Source organism: Crocuta crocuta, unplaced genomic scaffold (assembly GCF_008692635.1).
Source record: "Crocuta crocuta isolate KB4526 unplaced genomic scaffold, BGI_CrCroc_1.0 scaffold337, whole genome shotgun sequence".
Classification (NCBI taxonomy): Eukaryota; Metazoa; Chordata; class Mammalia; order Carnivora; family Hyaenidae; genus Crocuta; species Crocuta crocuta.
The window spans coordinates 1094545-1117056 of record NW_027528873.1 but is presented as its reverse complement, the minus strand read 5'-3'; the positions used below and the strand labels follow the sequence as shown (position 1 = coordinate 1117056).

Here is a 22512-nt window from a genome sequence, read left to right as displayed (position 1 = left end):
TCTAGCCCAGGCCCAGCTGAAGGAAGAGAAGGAGGAAGGAGAAAAGGAGGGGGTAGGTAGGGAATGGAGAGGGACTGGCAGTCTTTAAACGATGCCAGTCGAGCAGCAGTTGAAGGAAAAAAATCTGGAGCTGGAGGAAAAAAAACGGGGCTGTCAGAGATTCATAGGGTACAGAGCCAGTGGGGCAGGCTAAGGGGAGAAAGGAGGGAACTCTTCAAGGACAAGAGTCTCAGATGGAAAAGTGGACGGATTTGGGCGCAGCAAGCTCCTCATCTCTAGAGGGGTCTAGCTGAAGCCAAAGACCCACCACCACCCCTCAGAGGCTATAAGAGAGGAACTCCCCTGTTGAACGGTTCCCAGACTGTATTCAAGGGGGGGGACTTTCCCATTTGGGCCATATTTATTTACTGGTGAACTATAACTGGCTTCATCTTTACCTTAAAATCACCATACTTTTTATTTAATTTTTTTTTTGTAATCTCTACACCCAATATGGGGCTTGAACTCAAGACCCTGAATCAAGAGTCACACACACTCCCAACTGAGCCAGCTAGGCATGCCCCCACTCCATACTTTTTAACTTAAAATCTTTCTCTAGCCTTAATTTGAACAAAAGATCTATTTTTAAAAAATGGGTTTGATGTAATGCCTGGGTTGGTTTTTTTTTTAAGTTTTCATTTATTTATTTTGAAACAGAGACAGAGAGTGAGTGAGCTGGGGAGGGGCAGAGAGAGGGAGAGACAGAATCCCAAGCAGGCTCCACGCTATCAGTGCAGTGATCTTGCAAACTGCGACATCATGATCCAAGCCAAAATCAAGAGTCAGATGCTTAACCCACTGAGCCTCCCAGGCACGTATGCCTGGGTTTTATAATACATACAAACAAGTGTATTAAAATGAAACGAAACGATGCTGTATGTGCCCCACCTAAAGTTCTCTCCCTGACCACTCTGAGATATGCACAGTTATGGGATCTGAATCTAGACTCACCACACTCCAAGGGCCCCTTCTGTGTCGAAGATTCTGTTATCTGTGGTTACAACCCTGAGGGCAGGCAGCAAAGTCACAGATGGGGCCTGGGTCCTTGTGGCACAGAATGTTCTTAATCCTTCTGGCCCTTTCTGGTCTCCCAAGCATGTTCTCATGTGTGTATTTCATCTAATCCATGAAGAGCCTGAGGGCAGGCAGCAAAGTCACAGATGGGGCCTGAGTCCTTGCAGCATGAGACATGCCCAGAGCCCTCTACACAGTTACAGAAGACGAGAGCCAGGGCGCAGAGCCCCTAACTCTCCATCCCTTGCTCATCCTACCAGCACATTACCACACACCCAGATCCAGCGTGGTGCTCTCCCAAACCTTGTTAGCTTCACAACCCAGATGTTAATTGTCTGTCATGTGTTTTATCCATCCAGGTGGCCAGCTGCCAAGCTCTGGAGATGCAAATCTGCCCCTCTGAGACAGAAAATGTCACTTCAGCAACCAGCAGTGACCCACACTGTCATACGGCCACATGGCCATCAGCAGTCCCCACCTGGTAAAGCTACCAGAAACACCTAAAGGTCAATGAGTGGGACATGAAAGAATGAAACACACATTGCTACTTCATGAACCCTGCGAGAGGGATGGCTACAGAGAGCTGCCTTGGATCATGCTAAAAGGCCCTGGGGGCTCAGTGGTAGGGGCCGGGGGCTCAGTCTCTGGGAGCAGGCGAGACCAACCTCGTCATATGCAGCAGGAACACCACCTAGAAGACTGGAGATGAGCACCAAGGAGTGCATGACAGGCGCCAAGGGGCACAATATGCTGTCACCTTAGCCTCCACAACATCAGCTCTGTTGTCTGAAGCGCGCACTAACCCCTCATTTTCACTCTTGACACTGGACTCTACCACCAGAGTGGAATCGCCTGGCTGGGCAGAGCCACAGTGCAGGTCCTCGGTAAATAATAGCGAGACAACGGGGCTTAGACCGGGGGATCTAACCTGGAATCCAGGCCTTGTTGGAGATCCAAGACTCCCCTCAATTGTATGCCCAACTCTGTACACCCAAGCAACTTTTCTCTGGGCTTCTCCCTGGCATATTAAAGAGGCTGTGACCCAAAAAAGGCAAAAACCATTGCTCTGGACACCAGACCCTCAGCCTTCTTGGCTGCCTTTCCCATGCAAAAGCTTGCTGGAAGTGGCACTAATAGTCCATCTCTGTGTACGGTGACTTCATAAGCATCTTGGAAGATCTAAGCTCTGCATAATCTACTATTCTTTGGGTTTTGTTATTTGCAGCCGAAAGCAGCGCCCACCGACTTCATACCATGAGGCCCAGTGGCAACACCCGAGATTGTGAGGGTTGGCAAGGCCTCTCAGAACTTGAATTCTCTGCCCAGCCCCTAGACAATGGATACTTGCCAGGTGGCCCGGGGCACAGGGAGCTCACTGGGCTCCTCCCTTTTTCCGGTCCCCAGACAAAGGTAGCTGCCCATCTTAGATTGCTGGATGCCTGCCCCAAGCCTGGCAGGGACAGAGCCTCTGTGACTCAATGCACACTCTTGATGCTTGAGAATATTCCAGCTTCACACAACCACGTGTTCTCACTCAGCTCCCATCAGTATGACTTGTACAAACTATACAACACTCATGAGCAGGTATGTTTCCAATCACTCACAGGGAGGAACACTCCATTTGGGCACATGTTTCACGGGCAGAACTGATTACAGGGGGTGTAAAATACAAAGCGAAGGTCACGCTTCCCTGAGAACTCACTTGATCCAGCAGGTTGGTCAATATGCAAATCTGACTGACGTGAGGACCAGTCACCCCAGGAGCTAGCTCGCTTCATCATAGTCTGGTAGTCCTCCCTGGTTGCAGGTGATCACTCAAACTTGGGAACCAGCCCGAAATTTGTCACTTTGTGAGCAGCTCAGATCAACTGAAAATGTGAAATACCTATGGTTAGAGCTAATAATAGAATAGAAGTTATATCTGCCACAAAAAATGTCTTCTGTAGGCGAAAGCCATGAGTTGTGGAAGATGCAAAATGCTTTCTGTGAAAGCAGAGCAGGCGAGCCTGGAGGACTCCTGCTTCACCAGGGTTCAGCAAGGAGCTCTCACCCTCCTCTCCATAAAGAAACATTGACGCGGGGTGGGGGGCAATTTCTGCTACAGCACCTGGCATCCTCAACACCACCATCCTTCAGAGAGGCTGGTAGACCCTGCATCCTCGAAAACCCGGGAGCATCAAAGCCTAATACCTCCTGACCTGGCAGAGAAAGTACAAAACTACACCGTAAACCGCAGACAAAGAAACTCACTGGCGGCTGGGAGCGAGAACAGACCGAAGGTTGAAAACCATGGCCCAAAACATTTTCAGCCTCAGTCAGCAGGGACATGCAATTTACAGGAAATTGGGAGATTTATAAAATGTCAGCCAGCCCGAGTTTCTGCCCTGGGAAGGGAAGCATGAGAAACTCTTACGAACTGTCTCCGTGAAGTACTGTGCTCACTGCAAAGCCCCTGACCCATGTCAGTTATTAATAGCAACAGCTCACCACCCCACACTTCAACCTGTGCTTGGCAACACAGCAAAAGCTTACCACTACCACAGGCTGCATCTGGAGCCCTAAAGCTGGGGACAGCCAGACCCTCCGAAGAGGTCTCTAGATAGGATCCTGGGCAAGTTACTGATATTTGCTAGCCACAGCTCCCCATCGGCATATGGGGATTACAATAAAACCCCAGTGAGAGTCTTGTCAAATGATGAGAGAGCACGCCCTGGTCAAGTGCCTGGTCTGTGTCAGCCCTGCTGACAGCTACTATTGCAGTGGGGCTTCAGGGTTTTTAAGTCAGATCTCCTTATTACTCTTTTGAGGCTAGAATTCTGAGCCTTGTCAGTCATTCTCTCTGCGCAGGTCCAGGACAGAGTGTGCGTCTTGAAGAAGCAAGAACCATTTAACCCAAGGAGGTTAGGTACCAACAGGGGCCCATGGGGAGAGGAAGGGGAATCCCAAAGCTCTGCAATCCAAAGAGGCGGCCCTTGTCTGTCTGTCTCTGTCTCTCTTCCCCCTCCCTCCCCCCACCCCCCTCAGCCTCAGCTTTCTCCACGGCCAGCATAGATCTCAGTTCCAGCCACAGAGTTGAACTGGGTGTCCAGTGCCCATGCTCCTGCCAGGCATCACCTCCTCTAGGAGGCCTTCCCTGCCTTCCACACTGCCTGATCCCACACCCTCTGCGCTTCCCTGATCCCATTATTGACCACACTGCGCTGTTTTACCTTTACCTTTCCCGCAGAGCAGGAACAGGTGCTGTGCCCTACACAACGGGCGCCCCAGCCAGGTCCGGTCAATGAATGAACCGGGCCTCAGTTGTGACCGCAGTCCCAAGCCCCGCGGCGCAGGGAAGGGTTGTTTGTGAAGCAGGCTGCTTTTTATTACTGAGATANCTCTGCGCCCCGACTTTAAGTCGCCGCTCGGGCCCAGCCAACTTGTGAGCCTACCGACGCCTCCCCAGTCCTCAGAGATCCCGGCCGCCACCTCAACAGCGTTCTCTTCGAATCCCGGGCCGTGTCTCTTCCTAGAGCCTCACCCGGCGCCTCTTCCCGCAGGGCCCCCTAGGCGCACCGTTCCTGGGCCCAAAGTTCGTTCGGATGGATGCGACGGGCACAGGCGACACTCGCGCTCCATTTTATTGTTTCAGTTCGGCTAACTCCTCGCCGTCAACGACATTTTTTTCTTTCTTTTTAAAAATGGAAATGACGTGGTTTTTAGTATATTCGCAAAGTTGGGCAACCATCACCATTATTTAATTCCAGAACATTTTCACCCCTCCCCCTCCAAAAAAAAAAAAAAACCTCACCCATTGGCAGTCACTCCCCAATCCCCATCCCCCAGTCTCTAGAAACCGCTAATCTACTTTCCGTCCCTATGGATTTGCCTATTCAGGACATTTCATAGAAATGGAATCATACCACATGTGGTCTTTGTGTGACGGCTGCTTTCACTCAGCACTATGTTTTCAGGGTTCTATCCATGATGCGCGTGCGGCAGCAGCTCCTTCCTCTTCAGGATGGAAAAGATTCCATTGTATGTAGACACCGCGTTTTGTTTATCCATTTCCGGTGATGGACAGTGAGGTTGGTTGTTCTTTTTGGCTGTTATGAATCAAGCTCCTGTCAGCATTAATGTACAAGTCTTTGTATGAACGTATGTTTTCTGTTCTCTTGGAGGATAAACCTGGAGGTAGAACTGAAGTAGAATTGTGGATCATATGCTTACCTACGTCTAACCTCATGAGGGCCCCCCCAACTCTTCAGGGCAGCTACACCACATTCCTAGGAAGGACTAGAGTACCAATGTCTCCACACCCTCACCTGTGCTTATGATTGTCTTTTTGATTATACCAACCTAGGGGGAGTGAGGTGGTATCTCATTGTAATTTTGATGACTGGTATCAATTTTGAAGACTTTTTTTTTTATTTTGTGGATGGACCTTGATGATGACCTGGAACCGCTTGACACAAGGAGGGAACCCATCTGCTTGTGGTTTTGAGAGCTTCACCGTCTACCCCTAGCGTAAGAGGAGCTGCCTACCGAGTCCTTCATGCCATCCTGGGGCTTCCAATCTGATGCAGGTTCTGACTGGCACCCCAGCCATTTGATGAGAGCTGTTGTGTCCCCCACATCCACCTGCTGCTCTAAAGTCCCCGTGGACTCCAGGAGTCTCCATGGCGGGGGCATTACAAGCAGTCAAGTACCTCACCTTGGGTAGGGAGTAAAAGAACTGGCTGAGGAGGGGGGTAGAAGGAGAGATGCTCTTCTTGACTGGCTGGGTCTTCCCCTGACCCTCCTTCTTTCTCCCCCTTCCATTTACCACAGGCCTTGGGGGAGACTGGCCCGGGTCTGTGTGTCCTGGTGTCTGCCAGCCCCCCAGGGCTCCCTCTGTCCTGGACCCTGACTGGCGCCGTGCTCTGGCCTCATTGCCCTCAGCTTGAGCTGAGACAATGACTACACAAGACGAAGATTGGCTTTATACCACGTTCATATACAAATCTTTAAAAATCTGCCTCCTCAGAAAGGAACTTAAACAGCTAGTAATCACACACAGGTACCCGGGATTCTCTAATGCAGGTTGTGACTGGAGGCTCACAACAGGGCTCTTGTCCCATTTGGGCCATCTCCTCAGCTCTTTGAACCCTAAAATAATGTGTGGTTCAGTCACTGGGAAACAGGGGCTTTGGAGAACAGGGTCACTGAGGCCTGAGTCTAATAGTCATTCATTCAGTAAACACTGCCTGAGCACCTATTGTGCCGGGTGCTGGGGCAGAGACCTACCTCCAGGTGAACTCCTAGTGCCATCCGAGGGTAAGTCAGTAGAAGAGAGAGATACCAGCGCCTATGGGAGCCCAGAGGGAAGGGACCTAACCCAATGTGGGGGAGGGCATGGGTGCCCAGGGAAGGCTTTCTGAGAGAAGTGATGACTGAGCCAGGCCTTGAGGGACAAATAACATGCAGCTAGACTGAAAAGAGAGAGAGAAACCTTTATATGCCAAGATATGACTGAGATGAACTCTTGCCAAAAACTTCAGCAATCTGCGTGGCTGACCAGGTGTGTTTGCAGCATGGTAGGAGGCCAGACTCCTGGCCTGAAAGACTCCTGGCCAAAAACCCAGGCTGGACTCAGGCCCAAATTTCAGGCCCTAATGTCCAAGTGGGGGGTTCCGTTGGCAAACCTAGGAGGCCTAGGAACTTTGAGGGCCAGGAGTGAGCCAGGTCACTGTAGCACACCCTTCCTCCAGAACCCTCTGCCGCAGTGTGGTCCCTGGGGTAAAAGCAGCTCTGGGCCTCTGAACACTTGTGGTGTGCCAGACACGGGCACAATGATGAGTCTGCACACCTCCCAACAACCTATGAGGAAGGTCTTACCTGCACTGTTTTGGACTTAAGGAGGCAGAAACCAGTCTTATCCAGCCAGTAGGCTGGGAGTCAGGATCTTCTGACCGCGGAGCCCATATTCTTTCCCTTCTGTCTGGTGGCTTCAATGGGCATGTGAACTGTGTGTGTGTTTTCGCGTTGGGAAAGCAGGGAAAAGGTGAAAAGGATACTAGTCTCCTCAAGCTCGTGGCTACAATTAGATCTTTTACTGACCCTGAAGCACCAACCATGGGTTAGCAGAAGAGCCTCACGCCACCCATCCCTCTGCCCATTCATCCCCTCGGCTGACCTTTCTTCTGGGCCAAGAACAGGCTTTTATGCACGGGGCTGCCAGTGATAAGGTACCAAGAACTACATGTTCCTCTCAGGGGTTTCATGGCTTGTACCAGTCCAAATTCAGTCGTGTCTCACCTTGAACTCTCCCTGCTGCACCCTCGGTACACCCCCTCTCACCTCAGCCCCATTAGGAGCGAGGCGTCACAGAATTTTCTTCTCTGATGCTTATCGCTCCTGATGCTTGTGGTCTATCCCTCACATGGACTCCCTCTTGCTCCCTGGGGCTGGAAGAGCAGCTTTCAATCAATCCTTGCCCAGTTATGGCCAGGCTTCTGCAAAAAGTTGTCCATATTCAACTAATACGTTTGTTTCAGATCATTTGTTTTTCTCCCCCTTAGCCCTTCCTCTGTTTAAACTAGAGTCCGGTGGCTTTTAAATAATTTTGGCTGCAACCCATAGAAACAAGTAGGTTTTACATGGAAAACCAAACATGTACACATACAAGTGAAACAAAAATTTAACGAAACAATACTTATCTTTACTATATGTGATACGCTCTGATCTATTCAAGAATGCTATCAAGACCCATTAGACTGACTTCATGCCCCATTAATGGGTTGTGAGCTACAGTTTGAGAGGCATTGAACCCAGATATTTTGACACTCCAAGACTCAAGGTAGTGACATTACAGCAGATATTTGGCAAGAAAAAAAAAAACAACTCTAAGATTTTGAAACACATGCTATAGGGAAACATTTGAAAATAAAAGAGTTTTGAGTCTCAAAAGCCTAGGAGATTTCCTCTTCTAAGTAGGATGTAGTAGGTTGTGGAAGCCAGTGCTCCTATGGCAACAAGATGAGATGAGGCTCTCCAGCTGTCCCCTCACTCCTCTCCCTGGACATTTGTCAGTTTGGGGCACTGCCTAATGATCAAGCTTTGTGCAAAAGAAAGACCTCTAATGGAGTAAAGAGAAACCAGTAAAGCTGTTAGTAGCTACATGAGACTAGAATGAAAAATGGGGACATGGAGGCCTTAAAAACACCACCTGTTTTCTCCACAGGGCATTTGCTGAGTTCTGGGTCTGAGCGTGCATCTAAAAAGCAGACTGAAATCTTCCACAGTCTCACAGCATCTAGAAAACAAAGGCTTCTCAAGAAGAAAGGGCCTACCTCAAACACAAGGCCAGCTCCTACCTCATGGTATCTGCCAGATTTTGAACATGCAAGGGTTCTGGATGGTCATATTGAGAACCTCTGAAGGGCAGAAATGAAGCTCCACAGTCCTTCATGGCTGAGGGTACAGAGACCTTCAAGGCTGTCAATCAAAATCCACATGTGAGGAATATGGGTAAACAGAAATGGATTGTTTTGCAAAAGTTGAGATCCAACCTCAAGTAGCTTAATCCCTTCACTGGACTGAAACAATCATCCTTCATGGCCATCTGCTTAATGGAGGAAAGAAGGAACATTCTGCGTGGCAAGTTATAGCATCTGGAGTCTCTATGCCTCTTGCATACAATGTCTGCACATAGTAAAAAGTAATCAAGTGAAGGGGCAAGAAACTATAATTGATAAGCAAGAGGAAAAACAGACAATAGAAACAGATACATAGATCACTCAGATGTCAGTGAATAGACAGGACTTTAAACTAACTGTAGAAACACTGGAACTCTCACACATCGGTGGTAGAGTGTAAAACAGTATATCCATGTATCAGCCAGAGTTCTCTCAGAAACCACACAGAAATCTGGACAAGGAAATTTTAATGTGAAGAATTATTAAGTATAAAAAGGGACTACATACTAAGAGGAAAAGAGAATTCTAAAGACTATAGTAACAGTAGGTATAGGGAGTAGCCTCTAGGGCTGAGGCAGAGCACCCAAGGAAAGAACAAATCTGTATGAGGTCCCTCCTCACCTTCTATCAACAGGCTGAGGTCCACACCCTGTTGAAGACAGTGTAGGCATGACTCACTGGATGATAAAGAAGTTTGCTGAAGTTCCATGCAACTGGAATATTCTGGAAAGCATACTCTTGGGTACTGAGGGAAACCATTCATGGAACAGTGCTGCACTGTGGAATTTGCTGGAAAACTTCCCACAGGAATTATGCATTCAAAAGCTGACCTCCGTGGTTAGTAGGGGAAGCGGCCAATGGAGCTGTGCTGTGTGTGTCTGGCTGCCACGTGTGCAGGAACCATGTGCTTCAGGAACCTGCCAAGAGAGCATATGAGAACCAGGAAGAGAAGCACTTTGTCCTGCAGTGACTACCAGTACCCTCTCCTGACAAAGCCGAACATTGTGCCAGATGGCAGAAGAGACATGTCTCAGGGGCCAGCTTCATGATCACAGAGAAGGTAATAAGGATGGAAATCAGCTTTGGAAAGATGTTTAATAGAATCTACTAATGCTAAACATACATCTACCTTCTTTTATTTCTATGTTTTAGAAAGAGAGAGCATGAGTGTGCGCAAGCAGGAGGGAAGGGCAGAGAGAGAGAGAGAGAGAGAGAGAGAGAATCTTAGCAGGTTCCATGCTTCATGTGCTGCCTGATGTCCCATGACTCTGGGATCATGATCTGAGCCAAAATCAAGAGTTAGATGCCCAGCTGACTGAGCCACCCAGAAATACGTTCACCAATGAATATTTATAGCGGCTTTAGTCATAATAGCCTAAATGTGGAGACACCTCAAATGTTTACTAGCTGGAGAATGAATAAATAAATAAATTGCAGTCCATTCATACAATGGAATACTATACTGGAGTAAATAAGGATGAAGTACTGATATAGAAACAACATGAAGGAATCTCACAGACATTATATTAAACGAAAGGAGCCAGATGGAAAAGACAACATACATGAAGTCCAGCAACAGTAAAACTAATTGATGGTGATAGAAGTCAGAATAGTGATTATCTCTGGGGGAGTGATACCCCAGAGAGAAAGAAGTTCCAGAAATATTGTGTATCTTGATGTGGGTGATGGTTACATGGATCTATACAAATGTGAAAGTTCATCAGATTATGTGTTCTTGGTTAGAATACATTATGCATTTCACTGCATATGTGTTATATTTGGAAAATTCAAAATATCCTAACTTAGGTTAATATGTTTAATAAAATAGAAGAAACGGTATGTAAAATAGATAAAAGGAAAGAAAATGTCACCAGGAGAGTGGAATCTACAAAAAATAAAAATGGAAATAAAATGCACACTCTAGAACTTTTGAAGTATGCTAACTGAAGTCAAGAACTCATTGGATCAGTTTAATAGCATGTTGAACACAGCTGAGCATAGGATTGCTGAATTGAAGACAAATTCAAAACTACACTGAAACAAAAGCACAGGAAAAAAGGCCCAGAGAAAAAGAGATGATAGCATAAAAGATAAGCAAGACATAGTCAAATGTCTAACATTCATATCATGGGAGTCTAGGACGAGAGGAGAGAGAGAATGGGACAGATGCAATAGTTAGAGAGATAACAGCAAAAAGTGTCCAGCGGATGAAATACATTAAATTAACAGATTCAGGGAGATTGGTGCATCGCAAAAGGGTAAGCACAAAGAAAAGTACATGCTGATACATCAGAGTTAAACTGCTGAAAATCAGGTAAAAACTAATTTTTTAAGCATCAGATACCTGTCTTCTTTGAGAAAATTCCTTTGATGAACATTTCCTGGAGCTGAGAAGAAGCTGAACTTGAGCTTGGATGAGAGCCATGCCCTGCTACTCCAAAAACATGGCCTTGCCCCTCAGCAAGGGATGACATTCTGCAATTGGCAGCCTGAGACCAGCATCCGGAGCATCTTTCCTCATTAATCACCAACCCCAGCTTGTCAAACAGTGGAAAAATGATCACGCTTTGTAGCCATGTGTTTTCATGGGTCTTAGTATTTGAAACATTGTGACACCAAGTCAGAGAGACACAAATTGCCTGGATTTTGAACCTGGAATCCAAGATGTGTTCATTTCCATTTAGCCCCATTTTCTGAAGTCCAATTACCATTACCCTTGCTGATAGACAAGACAAAAAGTTTGAATCCTTGATGGCTAGAATTTTATTTTTTTTAATGTTTATTTATTTTTGAAAGAGAGAGAGAGAGAGAAACAGTGTGAGTGGGGAAGGGGCAAGAGAGCGAGGGAGACACAGAATCCAAAGCAGGCTCCAGGCTCTGAGCTATCAGCACAGAGCCCAACGAAGGGTTCGAACTCATGAACTGTGAGATCGTGACCTGAGCCAAAGTAGGATGTCTAACCGATTGAGCCACCCAGCTGTACCAATGGTTAGAATTTTAATACACTGTTTTTAGGGGCATCTGGGTGGCTCAGTATGTTAAGCATCTGACTTCAGCTCAGGTCATGATCTCACAGTTTGTGAGTTTGAGCCCTGCATCGGGCTCTGTGCTGATAGCTCAGTCTGGAGCCGGTTTCCGATTCTGTGTCTCCCTCTCTCACTGCCCCTCCTACCCTCATGCTCTGTTGCTCTCTTCTCCAAAAATAAATAAAAACATTTAAAAAAAATTTTAAGAATTTTAACACACTATTTTTAATGTTTTATTTATTTTTGAGAGAGACAGAGAAAAAGAGAGAGAAAGAGAATGCAAGTGGGGAGGGGCACAGAGAGAGGGGACAGAGGAGCCAAAGCAGGCTCTGTGCTGACGGTACACATTTTAACGTGGGGCTCAAACTCAGGAACCGTGAGATCAAGACCTTGAGCTGAAGTCAGATGCTTAACCAACTGAGGCACCCAGGAGCCCCAAAAACATTACTTTTACATTAAAACGAATATGGATATTGTATGTAGTATTTCAAAATATGCAGACATCTTTAAGATAAATCTTAGCAAAATTTCGAGAACCCAGAAGGCCAGTGAGCATTATGCCTTCACTGGGACAGTCATTTAGGAAGCTTCAGGGGACACACTGAAGGAGCAGAGTCTTTAGTAATGAGATCTTTGTGGCTGACTAAGATCCAGATATATCTCACAAGCTTCTTTTGTCTGTCCGAAAAGATGGGCAAGGAGTTCTGTTCTAATGAGAAGTTAGACGGGAAATAGGTCCTGCTCTCTAGTCTCCCAGGACAGCTTAAACAATCAAGGGACAAAACTCATTATCTCCTGGGAGGTGTCAGGAAGTATGAAGGTCTGAGATTTAACTTACTCACAAGATAACAAGTTATCTTTCTGTAGCTGTATGGATACTGACAGAAAACATGAAACTCCTGGGTCAGAAGTGAAGGATAGGTTACTACTCACAGTTACAGTAGTCATCAGGATAAAGCATTTTTGCACAGGATTCCAGGACCTCTGTTCCCAGAGGACAATGCAAAGAGGGCCAGTCCACCTGCATGTGCAGTGGGTTGTGTTACAGAAGAGCCCTGAGCTTCAGGAAACAAGCTTTTATACTGGAGAGTAAGTATGCTTGCTTCGAGGGAGACACGACCTCTATCTTCCAAGGCTATACGCAAATACGCCCTGTGTTTTAGAAGGAGATGCTCTATCTTTCAAGACTGTTTACTGTGTAAATGTTCCTGAAAAGAAAGCTGAGAATAAGGGCAGTGAGTGCCCCTGCTTGCAAAGCGTGCAGAAACGTGAAAGACATTTGGAGGAATGCCGCTGACAGGAACCTGGGATCAGATGGCTATTCATGGTGCAGATGTCTCCTTACTATCTCCTCTAACCTCTGGATAAGCCCGAGTGGTGGGTAGCACAGGGTTTATTAGTCCTGCTCATGAGCAGAACCTGAGGCTCCGTGGTAAGAGTCACTAGGAAGTAGCTGGGACAGCCTGCCCTATGGAGACTCACAATATAGATCTGCAGTTTGATGGGACACCCCCCACCCCCAGTGACTGCTACAAAATGAAAAATTGCAAGAGTCTGAAACAGGTTGGTGGTCTCAGAAACGGGTTGCTTCCATTTTGTGGCTCACGAGCTTGTTTTCAAAGTCAGTCCCAATCCACAAAACATAATTGAACTAATAGGTGAATTTAGCAAGGTCTCAGAATACAAAGTCAAAATACAAAACCCAGGGGCACCTGAGTGGCTCAGTTGGTTAAGCGTCCAACTTTAGCTCAGGTCACCATCTCCTGGGTGGTGAGTTGGAGCCCCACCCTGGACTCCACACTGACAGTGTGGAAGCCTGCTTGGGATTCTCTCTCTCTCTGCCTTTTCCCCACTTGTGCCTTTTTTCTCTCAAAAATAAATAAATAGGGGCACCTAGGTGGCTTTGTACATTAAGCCTTCAACTTCAGCTCAGGTCATGATCTCATGGCTCGTGAGTTTGAGCCCCGTGTGGGGCTCTGTGTTGATAGCTCAGAGCCTGGAGCCTGTTTCAGATTCTGTCTCCCTCTCTCTCTCTCTGCCCCCCACTCGTGCTCTGTCTCTGTCTCTCTCTCTTTCTCTCAAAAATAAGTAAAAACATAAATAAATAAACTTAAAAAATATGTATATATAGAGAGAGATACAAAACCCATGTATTTCTATGAACTGTCAGCACATAATTGGAAATGAAATAAAAACATAAAATCAATTTTGTTAATAATAGCATTTATAAACATGAAATACGAGGGGTCTCAGTCAGTTAAATGTCTTACTCTTGGTTTTGGCTCAAGTCATGATCATGTGGCTCATGATTCTGAGCCCTATATCGGGCTCTGGACTGAAATGCTGAGCCTGCTCGGGATTCTGTCTGTCCCTCTCTCTCTGCTCCTCCCCCGCTCACTTTCTCTGTCTCTCCCTCAAAAACAAATAAACTTAAAAAACAAAAGAAATACAAATGACTTCCAACAACTATAAACATTGCCGAAATGAAAGAGTAAATAAATAGAAAGGTGCCATATTCACGATTAGAAGACTCAATATTATTAAGATGGCTATTTTCTTCAAGTCAATCTTTAGAGTTAATGAAATCCTAATCAAATTTCCAACTGGATTGTTTAAAAAAAATACTAAATGACATTCTAAGATTTACATGAAAATAGCCAAAGCAATTTTCAAACAGAAAAACAAAGTTAGAGGAAGACTCAGATGACCTGATTTTAAGATTTACTGTGTAAGCAGCTTGGGATGCCATAACAAAATACTGTAACCTGGGAGGCTTATCAATAACCCAAATTTCTTTCTCACAGTCCTGGGGGCTGGAAGTCAGAGATCATGATGCCAGTGTGGACAGGCTCAGGTGACAGCTTTCTTCCTGGTTACAGATCACTGACTTTTCTGTGTCCTTGCATGGCTACCTCTCCGGCCTCTTTTTATTGTTTTTCTTTTTACCCTCTGACCCTCTTCAACTTTCTCTCCAATCCCTCATTCCTGGTCTCTGCAACCACCAATCTGTTCTTTGTATCTATGAGCTTGTTTTTTGTTTGTTTGTTGTTTTGTTGTTTTGTTTTGTTTTCAATTCCACACATAAGAGGGATCATACGGTATTTGTCTTTGTCTGACTTACTTCATTTAGCAAAATGCCCTTGGGGTCCATCATTGTTGTCACAAATGGCAAGGCTTCATTCTTTTTTATGGTTGAATAATATCCCATTACATGTATACCACATCTTCTTTATCCATTCATCCATCAGTGGACACTTGGGTTGGTTTCCATGGTATTGGCTATTGTAAATAATGCTGCAATGAACATGGAGGCACATATATTTTTTTCCAAGTTAGTGTTTTTGTTTTCTTTAGATCAATACCCAGAAGTGGAATTACTGGTTCATATGGTAATTCTATTTTTAATTTTGGGGGGAAAACTCCATAATGTCTTCCATGGTGGTTGTACCAATTTCATCCCCATCAACAATGGGCTCCCTTCTCTTCACATCATCACCAGCACTTGTTATTTCTTATCTTTTTGATAGTAGCCATTCTAACAGTTATGAGGTAATATCTTATTGTAATTTTATTTATTTATTTGTTTGTTTACTTGGGGTTTTCTTTATTTTTTTTTAGAAAGAAAGAGAATGCATTAGCAGGGGAGGAGTAGAAGGAAAGGGAGAAAGAGAATCTTGAGCAGACTTCAAGCCCGGTTCAGGGCTCTGTCTCACACCCATGAGATCATGACCTGAGCCGAAATCAAGAATCAGGTACTTAACCAACTGAGCCACCCAGGTGCTCCTTCACTGTGATTTTGATTTACATTTCCCTAATGACTAATGATGTTGAATATCTTTTAGTGTACATATTGGCCATCTGTATGTCTGCTTTGGAAAATACCAACTTAAATATTTTTATTAATGTTTATTTATTTTTGAGAGAGAGAAACAGAGCACAAGCAGGGAAGGGGCAGAGAGGGAGGGAGATACAGAATCTGAAGCAGGTTCCAGGCTCTGAGCTGTCAGTGGAAAATATCAATTTAGATCCTCTGCCCATTTTTAAATATTGGATTATTTTTGCTATTGAGTTGTATGAGTTCTTTATATATTTTGGGTATTAGCCCCTTATCAGATCCATGATTTACAAATATTTTCTCCCATTCAGTAGGTTGCTTTTTCATATCTCCAATTCAGATGGTTTCCTTTCCTGTGCAGAACCTTTTTTTTTTTTTTTTAATTTATTCATTTATTTAAAGAGAATGAGAGAGAGCAGGGGAAGAACAAAGTGAGAGCGAGAGAAGGAGAATCCCAAGCAGGCCTCAGCGTGGAGCCCAATGCAGGCCTCAAACACACAAACCGTGAGATCATGACCTGAGTTGAAACCAAGTCAGACACTCAACGGACTGAGCCACCCAAGTGCCCTGTCTATGTTTTTTTTTCCTAGGAGTTTTATGATTTCAGGTCTTACATTCAAGTCTTTAATCCATGTTGAGTTAATTTCATGTATGGCCTAAGATAGTGGTCAAGTTTCATTCTTTTACAGGTGACTGTCCAGTTTTCCCAATACCATTTATTGAAGAGACGATCCTTTCACCATTGTATATTCTTGGGTCTTTTGTCATGAATGAATTGACTGTAAATGCATGAGTTTATTTCTGGGCTATCTATTTTGTTCTATTGTTCTGTGTGTCTGGTTAATGCCAGTACCATACTATTTTCATTACTTTAGCTTTGTAATATAATATGAAATCAGGAAGCATGATGCTTTTAGCTTTGTTCTTCTTTTTCAAGACTGAGTTGGCTATTCTGGTTTTTTTGTGATTCCAGACAAATTTTAGGATGGCATATGATGGAAAGAGAGGTAGCTAACTCTCTGTCCTGTTTTTAGAAGAGTACTAATTCCATTCACAAGGGCTTTGCCCTCATGAACTAATTACCTCCCAAAGGCCTCACCTCCAGATACCGTCCCATTAGGATTAGGATTACAACATACGAATTTTGAGGGGAAACAAACATTTAGCCCGTAACATTATACAACAGTAATCAAGACAGTGAAGTACCAGCATAAGGACAGATAAATGAATCAGTGGAATAAACTGGAGAGTCCAGAAGGAAACTCACACTTATAACCAATTGATATTTGACAAATATGCCGAAACAACCCAATGGAGTAAAGCAAAGTCTTTTCAACAAATGGTTCTTGCATCCATATGGGAGAAAGGAAAATGAACTTGACCCGTCCTTCACATCCCACCAAAAAGTAATTTGAAGCAAACTGTGTGGTACACCCATCCATGAAGTATGCAGCAGCAACAGGGAATAAAATATTGATACAGCAACTCAGCAGATTCTCCAGGGGATTACACTGCGTGACAAAAAGCCAGTCCCAAAAGGCTACGTGCTATATGATATGACCTATATATCATTTTCTAGCATGGAGACATTGATCTGTACGTCATTTTCTCACACGTGACAAAATTTTAGAAATGGAGGACAGAATAGTGGTTGCCAGAAGTGAGGGGCTGGTGGGAGAGAGATGCAGGAGGGAGGTGGGTGTGACTAGAAAGGGCAACACAAAGCATCCTTGTGTTCAGGATCCTGACGATGGTAGTGGATACATGAACCCACACAGGTGATAACATTTTATACACACACACACACACACACACACAGGAGTGGAACTAAAACCAGGGAAATCTGGCTAAGGGGTGGATTGTAACAATGTCGATATCCTGGTTGTGACTACAGTTTTGCAAAATGTTACTATTGGGGAAATTGGGCAAAATGTACAAAAGATTTCATATTATTTTTACAACAGCATGAACCTACAGTTATCTCAATAAAAGCTTCAGTTAAAAATGAATTTGAGATGGATCAGAGGCCTAAATGTAAATTTTTTAATAATTCCTTTCATTGGAACTTTTTTATAATTCTCAGGAGAAAACAAGGGGGCTGGCTTTGTGACCCTGGGGGTAGGCAGGTTCCTTAGGAAAAGATTTCTTAGACAAGGCAGAGAAAACAATAAATATAGAATAAAAACTGACAAATTAAATTTCGCCAAATTAAGACATGTCTGGTGATTAAAGTCATCCTGGTAACTTCAAGTTGGCAGATGGAGGGCAACGTGGCATGTAGTCCACATCTGATACTTCACCAGTTGGGGCCAGAAGTAGCACTCTTCACTTCCACCCTGACTGCGGAAAACTAATCAAAGGGCTCCATCTGGCTGCCAGGGGTGGGGGTGGCCACTGTGATCCTTGACTGGGAAGGTGCCTCCCAGCGATGGCCCCACACTGAAGAGAGACACTGGTACCTCCAGAACAGCAACAGGAATGGCTTTACTATCAAGAAAATCTAGGAGACATTATCTCTCTCCACAACATCCCTGAAAGCATTATATTTCCCATTTTATTTTTTTGAAAATGTTTAATGATCATTTATTTTTGACAGAGAGAGACAGACAGACAGAAAATGAGTGGGGGAGGGGCAGAGTGAGAGAGAGACACAGAATTCGAAGCAGCTCCAGGCTCTGAGCTGTCTGCACAGTGCCTGGCATGGGGCTCGAACCCACGAACCGTGAGATCATGACCCGAGCTGAAGTTGGCCGCTTAACTAACCAAGCCACCCAGAAGCCCCTATACTTCCCATTTTAAAGTCTAGGAAACAACCTGACGAAGTTGAAATAAGTTACCCACATTCACACAGCTAGAAGCTGGTAAGTCCAAGGACTCAGGTTCAGTCTGTTAGATTTCTTTTTAAGTAGGCTTCACACCCAGCATATAGCCCAAACTGGGGCTTGAAACTCACAACTCTGAGATCTAGAGTCAGATGCTTAAACAACTGAGACACTCAGGCACCCCACAGACTATTAGATTTAAATGCTCCCAGGTNAGGGGGGGATGGGCATGGAGGAGGACACTTGTGGGGATGAGCACTGAGTGTTATGTGGAAACTAATTTGACAATAAACTATTAAAAATAAATAAATAAATAAATAAATGCTCCCAGGTCTACTCCTAGCTGCTTTCCTCAGAGCCAGTCATATAGAGACATGCTGTCATTTATGCCAAAAGAAACCATAATATCTGGAAGCAGAGAGATGTCAGTATGTATACACTTTTATCATCTAACATGAAAAACTGGAAGCTATCTGGGAAAATAGGTGCTTTGGTTTGTGATTTTGCTCTTAAAGTAAGTTCATTCTTGTTTTCCACAGTTACAGCACAATCCTCAGTGTTTAAAGAAAATGCTCCTGGTATCCAGATTGGATCACAGAAGGGTTTGCCTTGAGTAAACCTTCATCTTGTGGCAGTGAGCATAATCGGTAGGAGAAAGAATGATTTTTGTTTGTTTTTTCTTTCTTTCAGACAACACAGCAGTAACCTTTAAGGTTAGAAGCTTTCGTATTAAACAGCGCAAAACAAACAAACAAAGTGCCTTCCTTAGGGCAGGACTTTTGGGCAAAGTAATCAAATCTTTGATGGATATCATAAAACATGTAAAAGATGGAAATTTAATTAAATCAAGATGTAAAAACTGGGGTGGTCCCTTTGGGGAAAAATTGAGGTGGCCATATATTGTCCAAGCTGTACACTTTATTTTGAAAGTAAAAAGAGTTGATATTAATAATTGCACAGGACAGCAGGTATAAAGTCAGGGTATAAAGGCATGTTGCCCTAAATTTGTCCTGTGCTTTAACTTGGCAAAGATGTGACTACATTTTATAGTAGAGACCAACCCGCAGTGGGAAATCTAACCCTTTCAGAAAAAACAAAAAGTATCTTTCAGTGTGCTGCCAGGAATTTAGCATCTGATTTGAATTTATTCGGGAAATGAAGTTCTAAGGGAGATTTCAAACCATTCAAGAGCTTGAATAACCACCACTCTGTGGCAACAAACATTACTTGCATTTAGTAGACCCAATTTGTAATGCTGCGTCTTACAGGCACCACTGTATGGATGTGCCACAGTCTGTTTATCCACTCACTTACTGAAGGACATCTTGGTTGTTTCCAATTTGAGGCATTTGTGAAAAGACCTGCTATAAACATTACATGCAGGCTTATATGTACACTGAAGTTTTCCAATCAGTTGGATAAACATGTAGGAGCATCATTGCTAGATCATAGAGTAAGGCTATATTTAGCTTTGTAAAAAACTGCCAAAGTGTCTTCCAGAGTGGCCGTATTTTACATTCCCACCAGCAACAAATGAGGGTGTCTATTACTCTGTTCCTCTTCACCGTTTGTGAACCAATCATTGTTAGTTTTTTGGGTTTAGGCCATTCTAATAGGTGTGCGGCAGTATCTCACTATTGCTTTAATTTGTAATTCCCTAGTGACAAATGAGGTTGAGTATTTTGTTGTCACTTATTTACTTTTCTTCTGTATCCTATTTGGTGAGGGATCTGTTCCCATGTTTTCCCCATTTTTAATTGGGTTGTTTGTTTTCTTATTATTGAGCTTTGTGTGTTTTAGATAGCGGTCCTCTATCAGATATGTTTTGCAAATATTTTCTCCCAGTTTCTGGCATTTCTATTTAATTCCCTTAACAGTCTTTTGCAGAGCACATGTTTAAAATTTTTTATTTAAAAAGACTGACCTGGGTGGCTCAGTCGGTTGAGCATCTGACTCTTAATTTCAGCTCAGGTTATGATCTCACGATTATGTGGGCTTGAGCCACACTTCAGGCTCAGCACTGACCGTGCAGAGCCTGCTTGGATTCTCTCTCTCTCTCTCTCTCTCTCTTTTTCTCTCTTTCTCTCTGTCTCTCTCTCTCTCTCTTTTCCCCCTCCCCCTCCCTCTGCTTATGCTCTCTCTCTCAAAATAAATAAATACACATTAATTTTTTTTAATTTGAGTATAATTGATGAGAAGTTGTTACTTTTAATGAAGACTGACATAATTATTTTCTTTCATGGATCATACCTTTGGTGTCATGTCTAAAAACCCAAATCCAAGATCACCTAGATTTTTTCCTATGTTTTCTTCTAGAAGTCTTATAGTTTCGTATTTTACATTTGTCTATGATCCTTTTTGAGTTAATTTTGTGAAAGGTGTAAGATCTGTATCCAGATCCAATTATTCCAGCACCATTTTTTGAAAAGGTTATCTTTTATCTATTGACTTTCCTTTGCCACTTTGTCAAAGATCAGTTGACCACATTGTATAGGTCTGTTGCTGGACTTTATTCTGTTCCGTTCATCTATGTATCTATTCTTTCACTAGTATCATGCTGTCTTGCTTACTGTAGCTTTATAGTAAGTCTTGAAGCCCAGTAGCGTAGTTCTCCAACTTTGTTATTGTTCATTATTATGTGTTGGCTATTCTGGGTTTCTTTACCTTTTTTAATGTTTATTTATTTTTTGAGAGAGAGAGGGAGAGAGAGCACACATGTGAGTGGGGGAGGGGCAGAGAGAGAAAGAGAGGAAGGTAGAGAATCCCAAGAAGGCTCTGTACTGTCAGCATGGAGCCCCATGTGGGGGGTTGAACCCACAAACCGTGAGATGATGACCTGAGCCAAAATCAAGAGTAGGACACTTAACCAACTGAGCCACCCAGGCACCCCTCCTTACCTTTTTATATAAACTCTAGAATAAACTGGCTGATATCCACAAAACAGCTTACTAGGATTTTGACTGAAATAGTGCTTAATCTACACATCACATTGGGAATAATTGACATCTTAAGAATATTGATTTTTTTCTATCTACAAACATGGAATAGCTCTCCATTTACTTAAATCCTTTTGATTTCTTTCATCAGCTGGTATTGATTTCTAGTTTAATTCCACTGTGGTCTAAGAACAGACTCTGTATGAATTCTATTCTCTTAAATTTGTTAAGGTATGTTTTATGACCTGGAATGTGGCCATCTTGGTGAATATTCCATGTGAACTTGAGAAGAATCTGTATTCTGCTGTTGTTGGATTGGGTACTGTATAAATGTCAGATCAAGGTGATTGATGTTGTTGTTCAATCCAACTATAGGCTTGCTGGATTTGCCTGATGGATTTAGGCATTACTAAAAAATGGTGTTGAAGTCATCGATTATGATTGTGAGTTCATCTATATTTTTCTTTACAGTTTTATACATTTTTATGTATTTTGATGAACTATTGTTAGGTTCATACACATTAAGTATTATAATGTCTTCCTAGGGAACTGACCCCTTTCACATTATGTTTTGTCCTCTCTTTATTCTTGATAAATTTCCTTGTTCTTAAGTCTGCTTTGCTTGAAATTAATAAAGCTACTCCAGATTTATTTTGATTAGTGTAAAGATGGCATAGCTTTCCCCACTCCTTTATTTTTAACTTCTCTGTGTCTTTATATTGAAAATGAATTTCTTATAGACAGCACACAGTTGGGTCTTGCTTTTTTTAAGTTTATTTATTTATTTGTTTTTGAGAGAGAGAGAGAGCAGGAAAGGGGAGGAAAGAATCCCAAGCAGCTTCCGCATCCTCAGCACGAAGCCCCACAAGATATCGAACTCACCAACTCACCAATCCTGAGACCATGACCTGAGCGGAAGTCTGGAGTCAGAAGCTTCATTGACTGAGCCACCCAGGCGTCGCTGGACCCTGCTGTTTTATCCTTTCGCACTTTCTGTCTTTTAATTGGTGTAGATCTGCTCACACCATGTTTGTAACTGTTTTCTATTTGTTCCACTTTTATGCATAATTTTGGATTTGTAATTTTGTATTCATTCTTAAAGGGAATCCCTTCAGATCCCTCAAAACCGGGAGCCACCCCTGTCTGGCGTGCATTAGGTACCAACAGAATAGCAGCACAGAAGCTCTGGCTGGGCAGGAGGGATGCAGGGCTTCCGGCCGCAACTGTGAAGTACCTGAGTGCACAGGATCTCTGCGGGGCGGATCCCAATCCCCCAGACACTGACAGACGTTTCAGCCAATGAAAGTGTTCCCGCGGAACAATTGGGGCAGCAAGGGGGCGGGACTGCCTCCCGTCTTTAAGCGGGGCCCGCAGTGGGCGTGGCTTACGTTCACGCAAGTTTAC

At 43.9% G+C, this 22512-nt stretch overlaps 1 protein-coding gene across 2 annotated transcripts in view; it reads right to left on the bottom strand.

The window, feature by feature from the left end:
• The window catches only part of MRAS (muscle RAS oncogene homolog), a 54930-nt gene extending 49955 nt beyond the window's left edge, over nt 1–4975 (bottom strand). Inside the window, exon 1 of one of the 2 annotated variants that reach the window (XM_077756674.1) lies at nt 4956–4975. The gene's annotated coding sequence lies outside the window, so the exon portion shown is untranslated. Of the gene's footprint in view, nt 1–2755; nt 2917–4955 lie in introns of those variants that run through there. The other variant, XM_077756673.1, reaches the window with a different exon arrangement.
• Nucleotides 4976–22512: the final 17537 nt, after the last annotated feature.